The following is an 8,675-nucleotide window of genomic DNA, read 5'->3' as shown; positions in this document are numbered from 1 at the left end:
TAAGGTCATCAGCTTAAGCTGGGATTCTGACGAAGCCCTTTCCCTTGATCACCACCTTTTTCTATCTCTTTTCTATGGAGAAAGCATAAATTCTTTCAAATCAAAGTTACCTCCTTCCCCCCGTGGCTCCCAGGACATGCCTGTCTGCAATCTTTTCCCCTTTGCAGAACAGTGTCTCCTGGGAGGAGAAGTTAAAAATCTAAATGCAGAAGCTAAAAGCTGCAGGGCCTGGGGGAAGCCACTTAGCCCTAAGTTCCTAGATGTTAAAACCAGCATAACCATGGCAACCCACTCCCAGGGCTTTCATTAAAGAATCTGACAGTGAAAATCAGCCTAAATCAATGTAAGGAGGAGAATGTTCTGTTCTCTCTAAGTGCAGCTGGTTCGCACCCTGAGGAGCTAAAAGCATTCTCCCCCACCCCCTGCAGCAGGGCAGCCCACCACCCACTAGGGACTCCCCATCTGTAAGACAGAAATTTCAGAGAACACTCCTGTGCACTCCTGGGCCTGTCCCTTTCCCCAACTTTCTAAAGAAGCCCCAGTGCAGCCAGGTAGAATCTCCTGCACATTTTCAAGGAAGAGAGAAAAAGAGAGAGAATTGGGCAGAGAGTGAGAGTTCAGTCAAACCTTCTCTATTTTCACTCTCATTCTTGTTTTTCTCTCCGCTTTTCCACTTCTCCAACTTGACCTCAGAGCCTTCCCTTGATGCCTCTCAGGATCACCCTCTGGTTGGTGCTTTGGCCTAAAGTATTTGTAATACAGGTTCTCCCTGCTCCATCCAGTTGTATCGGGGCAATTGGAGCCCTGCCTCCTCCACCTGTTGTCTCGAGGATGAGAAAAAACATCGGCAGCTCTGTGCCTGGTCAATTCACTAAGACTTGACTGGCCTGGGAAATACTCCAACTTCAAGTGGTACTGGGAGCATTGGAAGTACATTCCATGCACTGTGGACAACCTTTGTCAGACCAAGTAGTACATTTTCTTACCTTCTTTATTTCTCTGTCAGCAGCAAGACTGAGGATACCCCAGAAATGACAGAGATGAACTTTTCACTGAGTCTCCATATGGCCCTCTCACATGCTGAGTACGTTACCTCATTTCAATTTAATTACATTATGAGATGGGCATTATCATTATCTCAGTCAATAAAAAATTATTATTTTATAAAACCACAATCTGATATTTTAAAAGTTTAATAACATCTTTAAAGTCATTTAGGGAGACTTCCCTGGTGGTCCAGAGGTTAACACTTTGCCCTCTAATGCAGGAGATGTGGGTTTGATCCCTGGTCAGGGAACTAAGATACCACATATCTCATGGCCAAAAAACTAAAGGCATAAAACAGGAGCAATACTGTAACAAATTCAATACAGGCTTTGAAAATGGTTCACATATAATAAGTCTAAAAAAAAAAGACTTGATTTAAAAATAAAGTCATTTAGGGTTTTAATTAACTCAGGTCGTCTGACTCCATGATTTTTACTTCCCCAGATATTGTCTCCTGGTCAGAGAATGGATCTAGAATATTACAGTACTGATTAAACCAAAGTCTACTCTGGGCCCAGAATTGACTTGTCAACATGAGGTGACATGGGAAGTGTTGTGTCATGGGGAGTCTTACGCATATACTGTAAATGGTCGCAGATACCTCTGTGAATGGAAAGTATTAACTGCCCCTAAGGTAGCTGCAGGCACCTCATGGAAATGAGGGCTCTGACTGACTCATTTGCACTGCAGATGCCTAATGGTGGCAGCAGCCTCCTTTTTTGATGTGGCTTCCTTCTCAAGCTCATCTTGCCAAACTGCTAGAGAGACATGAAATTCCTTCCATGGGACTGATTCCTTCTCATCTTGGCTGCAGCATGCTGGGAGGAGGAAGAACAGAGAATGAAGGAGAGTGAGCGGGTGAGCTTCTGGGTGCAGCTGGTAAGGAAAACGGGCTTCCCCAGCCGGCACAACCTGACAGTCTGCAGTCTCTTTTGATAGACGGAAAATATGCAAAGGGTTGGATCAGTTCAGTTCAGTTGCTCAGTCGTGTCTGACTCTTTGCGACCTCATGAATCACAGCACACCAGGCCTCCCTGTCCATCACCAACTCCCGGAGTTCACTCAAACTCATGTCCATTGAGACGCTGATGCCATCCAGCCATCTCATCCTGTCATCCCCTTCTCCTCCTGCCCCCAATCCCTCCCAGCATCAGAGTCTTTTCCAATGAGTCAACTCTTCACATGAGGTGGCCAAAGTACTTTAGCATCAGTCCTCAGGGTGCGGCATATATGAAAAGGCAGAGAGAGAGCCAGTTATATTAATCAATCTGTAGCATTTAATCTGTCAGTAAAGCATCTGCCTGCAGTGTAGGAGACCTGGGTTCAATACCTGGGTTGGGAAGATTCCCTGGAGGAGGGCAAGGCAACCCACTCCAGTATTCTTGCCTGGAAAATCCCCATGGACAGAGAAGCCTGATGGGCTACAGTCCCTGGGCGCAAACCTTTGGACACGACTGAGTGATTAAGCACAGCTCAGCACAGCATTTAATCACACGAATTAAATGTTTGTTTGTTTACATATTGTCTCCCACTTTTGACTGGAAGACCCTTTAGGGAAGGGACTGTGTTTTCTTTATTTTTGTTTTTCAAAGCCTTAACTTGGAAGACATGAAAATTTTGCTGAATGAATATGGGCCTGGAGTCCAGACAGCCCTGGTTCAAATCTCCTTCTCAGCCAAGTACTGCGGAAACAACAGCAAATTATTTACCTAAAGGTTGCAAACGGCCGACAAACCACATCCAACTCAGAGTGTTGACCCACCACTGTCTTGAAAGTTGTAAATTAGTTGATAGTACATAAAACTCAGAAGATTTCATATATAAAGATCTGGATTTCTAACTTCTGCTGAAAACTTGGAAGACAGCATGTGGTCCATTGGTTGCAAAGATGGCCCCGATTCTTCACCCCTCCCTTTGACCGCACGGTTTGCAGCGTCACTTTACAGCAGTTCCCATAAACAGTTGACATCTATGTCCCCACATTTTGCCTCCGGATCAAGCCTTGTGACTTGCTGTGGCCAACAGAATATGACAGAAATGAGTTATGGAGACATCTAATCCAAACACTCTGATCTCATGTGGACCCCTGAAATGCAAGATCCTCCCAATTCTTTTATTGAAATATGCCAGTAAGAATTTTGAGGCTTGCATTGGTGGTTCAGTGGAAGAATTCTTGCCTGCCATGTGGGAGGCCTGGGTTCGATTCCCAGCTGATGCATTGCACTGTGTTTTGGGGCTTCTCTGGTGGCTCAGTTGGTAAAGAAACTGCCTGCAGTGCAAGAGACCTCAGTTCAGTTCCTGGGTTGGGAAGATCCCCTGGAGAAGGAAATGGCTGCCCACTCCAGTATTCTTGCCTGGAGAATCCCACGGACAGAGGGGCCTGGTGGGCTACAGTCCATGGGGGTGCAAAGAGTCAGACACCACTGAGTAACTATACACACAAGAATTTTGAGACAAATACGATCATTTTGCTGGAAATTTGCAGGCATCATTCTCCATAACTGTGAATGCACATCCTATTTTTAGTAAGGGAAAATGGATCTAAGTATGCCATACCTGAGAATAACAGTCGTCACTTATTAATCTTCTCTAGTCCCATGAGAAGGAAACTTCCACTGCAGTGCCAGAGATCTTGGGCAGTCTAAAGTGTTATTTCCCAGGAATCTCCTGAGGTTCTTTGGCAACAGCTATCTTAAGCTAGCTATGCTTATTCCTTTTTGTAAATCCTAATGGCTCTTGGTTAATAATAAACTATCTTAAAATTGTCTAAAATAATAATATGACAGAAATGAGCATGCCAGTCCTAAGCTGGGACCTAAGAGGCCTTGGACATAGCTCTCTCTTTCTTGGAAACGTGCCAAGACCCCTGTGAACAAGCTCAGGCTCACTCACAGGAAAGTAAGAGATCATATCAAACAAACACGAGTTATCTCAGTTGTCCCAGCCAAGGCCCAAGACACGCAAGAGAGCCTATTCAAGATCAGCAAACAACTCACAGCTGACCCAAAAGATGACCTCACATGCATGAGTGAATCCAGCCAAGACTAAAGAACTACCTACCTATTATTGAAGGTAAATAATAAATGCTTATTGTGCAAGTCACTGAGTCTGGGGGTAGTTTGTCAGGTAGCAATAGCTAACTGCCATACCTGGCCATGCGGGGCCTGCTGGCCCCATGATCATACTTAACTGGGGGGAACAGCCCCCTTGAGAGGAGGCTGGAAGGCTGCGACTCCTCATTGCTCCTGCCATTGTACCCTCTTGTCTTTCTGACACAGAAGCTGAGTGCAAGTTGACACTAATTGTCATTCTTTTTTTGTTTTAATGAGTCATATGCTCTTTTATAGGTCTGTTTTCTCAAAGTACAGGACAACAATGAGAGTCATGGCATAATAACGGTAGGATTACTAAATTTTATTGTTGGTAACTGTATATTGTCACCCTATTTATTTAACTTATATGCAGAGTACTTCATGCGAAATGCCGGGCTGGATGAAGCACAAGCTGGAATCAAGATTGCCGGGAGAAATATCAATAACTTCAGATATGCAGATGACACCACCCTTATGGCAGAAAGTAAAGAGGAACTAAAGAACCTCTTGATGAAGGAGAAAGAGGAGAGTGAAAAAGCTTAAAACTCAACATTCAAAAACTAAGATCACAGCATCTGGTCCCACCACTTCATGGGATATAGATGGGGAAACAATGGGAACAGTGAAAGACTATTTTCTTGGGTTCCAAAATCACTGCAGATGGTGACTGCAGCCATGAAATTAAAAGATGTTTGCTCCTTGGAAGAAAAGCTATGACAAACCTAGACAGTGTGTTAAAAAGCAGAGACAACTTTGCTGACAAAGGTCTATACAGTCAAAGCTTTGGTTTTTCCAGTAGTCATGTATGGATGTGAGAGTTGGACCATAAAGAAGGCTGAGACCAAAGAATTGATGCTTTGGAACTGTGGTGTTGGAGAAGGCTCTTGAAAGCCCCGTGGATAGCAAGGATTTCAAACCAGTCCATCCTGAAGGAAATCAGTTCTGAATGTTCATTGGATGGACTGATGCTGACGCTGAAGCTCCAATACTTTGGCCACCTGATTTGAAGAGCCAACTCACTGAAAAAGACCCTGATACTGGGAAGGATAAAAAGTAGAAGGAGAAGGGGATGACAGAGGATGAGATGGACATGAGTTTGAGCAAGCTCCGGGAGATGGTGGAAGACAGGGCAGCATGGCATGCTGCAGTCCATGGGGTCTCAAAGAGTTGGACACAACTGAGTGACTGAACAACAACAGCATTGTTGGTAACACTGATTGAACAGTTACATGTGCTATAGTGCGTGACATCATTTAATCTCTATACCACACTATGAAGTAGATGTTATTGTTCCCATTTTAAAGATGAAGAAACAGAGGTTGAGAGCTTAAGTGACTTAACTATTTGAGTCACAAGAAGGCCTGACAAAGTCATGTCTTAAACATTCCCCTGATCACATTGTCTTTACCTATGATGTTTAACAAGAATGGTCATCTTAAACTTTAAGTTGTTTGTGTTGACTAATTGAGAGGTCTTAACTCTGCAAGGAGATCCAACCAGTCCATTCTGAAGGAGATCAGCCCTGGGATTTCTTTGGAAGGAATGATGCTGAAGCTGAAACTCCAGTACTTTGGCCACCTCATGCCAAATGAGTTGACTCATTGGAAAAGACTCTGATGCTGGGAGGGATTGGGGGCAGGAGGAGAAGGGGACGACAGAGGATGAGATGGCTGGATGGCATCACTGACTCGATGGACGTGAGTCTGAGTGAACTCCGGGAGTTGGTGATGGACAGGGAGGCCTGGTGTGCTGCGATTCATGGGGTCGCAAGGAGTCGGACACTACTGAGCAACTGAACTGAACTCTCACTAGTAACATCTCATTATCATTCTTAAGTGGTTGTTTTTCTCATCATTCAGTTAACAGCAAACCAAGAGTTCTTATAACCATGACTATCAAAACAGATTGAGAGCTTTATATTCTAAGCAAAACTAGTGGAGGGAAAAGCGTCATCTTACACCCACTCCCTACGAGTACCTTAGTTTGAGCTCTTGATTGAAACCCTATAGGCTTCAGTTTTCTCTGTAAAATGAGATTAAAAACACATGCCTTGGGCTTCCCAGGTGACGCTAGTGATAAAGAACCCGCTCTCCAAAGCAAGAGACTTAAGAGAGATGGGTTCGATCCCTGGGTCAGGAAGATCTCCTGTAGAAGGGCATGGCAACTCACTCCAGTGTTCTTGCCTGGAGAATCCCATGGCCAGAGGAGCCTGGTAGGTTACAGTCCATGAGATCACAAACGGCCAGACATGACTGAAGTGACTTAGCACACACACATGCCTTGGTGGATTCTTTAAGAATTAAGTTTAGCAGAACAGACGATGATTTGGTACATACATTCTGGAGCTAGATTGACAAGTTTAAATCCCAAATTTCCCACTTATTAACTAAATCCATGAATAGTGCCTAGATAGATGCAAACTGTCTCTAAGAGATGTTCAGTGAAATTACTTTAGTCCCTTTCTCCTGAAAGAATTATTTCTAAACTTTACTTGGTTCTGGTAAGTTATTATCAATTAAAGCTAATTTAAAAGCAGATTATTTATTTGGAAATATCCTAAGAACTGATAGGGACCAAAATAATGTGAATTTGTTGAGTACTAAACAACTTTGATAAGAATTATAAAATATTTATACCTTCTGATCAAGGTAAAAACACCTTCTGAAGATACTTCAGAAAAATAGCATAGGCAAAAACACTTTAGATATTTACAGCATCTACACATGCAATGGAATATTTAACCTTAAAATAAATATCACTGGGGGAAAACATGAAAATTTGTTCAGAAAATAGTGTTAAGTGAAAAATATGCATGCACAAAATAATAAATACACATTAATTGCAATTCTACAAAAATACAGTACACATTGAAAACACTTGGAAGAGGATATTGAATAATATAAATAGTCCTTTCAGTTAAAATTTTAATAAAATTATCAAGTATACTCTAATTCTAAAGTTTGGAAAATACAGATCATTATGCTGCTGCTGTTGCTGCTAAGTCGCTTCAGTCATGTCCGACTCTGTGCGACCCCATAGATGGCAGCCCACAAGGCTCCGCCGTCCCTGGGATTCTCCAGGCAAGAACACTGGAGATCATTATGCTATCCCACCATAAAAAGTGTAAGTATTTTAGGCTATTACTCAAGGTGAATAATCACAATATGTTATTTTATTGGTATTTATCAATAAATGTAGTTGAATATTGATATGTTTTATTGGGAGACATAAGAAAAAGCTATTATATAAGCAAAATTTTTATTCTTTCAAAACCTGCAATCTGAACATTTACACTAGGACTCATTCTTTCATTCCTACTCCCAAACCACATTCATTCCTTCTTGTTGTTAAAAACCAAACAGAACAAAGCAAAATTCCAACACTATATTACAGACTATAACAGGGAAATAAAAGGTTCATCCTCACCAGTGGCAATATGCTGTGTTCAGCTCACCGTCAACAGTATTGCCTGGTGGCCTGAACACAGCATGATCCCTGTTCTCCGGGTTCCAAGTTGTCTGATGGAACATTCACACCCAGGGTGTCACGGTCACAGTCAGCTTTCAGCAAGCCCTCCTCTGGTTGCATGTGGAAAGGAAGATCTCCCTCCTCCTGGGCACCAGTGAGGAGCAGAAGCCACTCCATCCATCAGACATTCCTCTAAAGGAGGGTTTAGATGCATCTGCAATGCAGACACCTGGATTCGATCCCTGGGTTGGGAAGATCCCCTGGAGAAGGGAAAGGCTACCCACTCCAATATTCTGGCCTGGAGAATTTCATGGACTGCATAGTCCATGAGGTCGCAAAGAGTTGGACACGACTGAGCGACCCTCACTTTCACTTTCACAACGGAGGAAGGGAGCTACTGACTAAAGACAGCGTAATTGATGAGCTGGTGGAACTCAGTTTTCTTCCTGAATCTTGTAGTTTGAGTATGGACTCTGGTTTTCCGTGGTGTAAAATGGATGATTCTTTCTGCCCTTTCTCACTTCATAGGTGATGGTGGTGATGATGATGCTGGTAAGAGCGGCTAATGAGAGCCTGCTATGTGCCAGACCCTATGCTAAGCTTTGAATCTTCATTTATCTCACTTCATCCTTGCAAAAACCCATGAGAATGGTATTGGTATTATCCCCAATTTTTTATTTGAGAAAACAGGAATTTGGAGAAGCTACATAATTTGCCTTTGTTCACACAGCTAACAAATGGCCATGAAAGAACAAACTCAGATCCATCTGATGATGCTAAAACCTGGCCTTTGACCTTCCTACCATACGCTCTTGATGTAAATTTATGAAACATCTTAGGGAAGCATGTTGAAAATCCAAAAAGGCTAGAAGAGATATATTAGAAGATTAGTGAAAGGACATTTTATGTTATTATTTTTGGTAGGTAGTATAGGTTCCAAAACAAGCTTCATTTCTGAAACACTCTTTCCTACTTGTTGGGAAGAAAGACCAAAAAAAGTTTTGATTTTTTAAAACATTGGTCTTAACTCATAAAATTTACAGTCATGCTATATCAGCTCAGAGCACC

General features: G+C 42.7%; 1 non-coding gene across 1 annotated transcript; it reads left to right on the top strand.

Moving 5' to 3' along the window:
• Positions 1 to 3,194: 3,194 nt before the first annotated feature.
• On the top strand, positions 3,195 to 3,265 carry TRNAG-GCC (transfer RNA glycine (anticodon GCC)). Its single transcript has one exon. It is a non-coding gene; the product is annotated as a tRNA-Gly (tRNA).
• Positions 3,266 to 8,675: the final 5,410 nt, after the last annotated feature.

Source organism: Capricornis sumatraensis, chromosome 7, assembly GCF_032405125.1.
Source record: "Capricornis sumatraensis isolate serow.1 chromosome 7, serow.2, whole genome shotgun sequence".
Classification (NCBI taxonomy): domain Eukaryota; kingdom Metazoa; phylum Chordata; class Mammalia; order Artiodactyla; family Bovidae; genus Capricornis; species Capricornis sumatraensis.
Note: the sequence above shows the minus strand (reverse complement) of the source record. Positions and strands in the feature narration are given on the sequence as shown.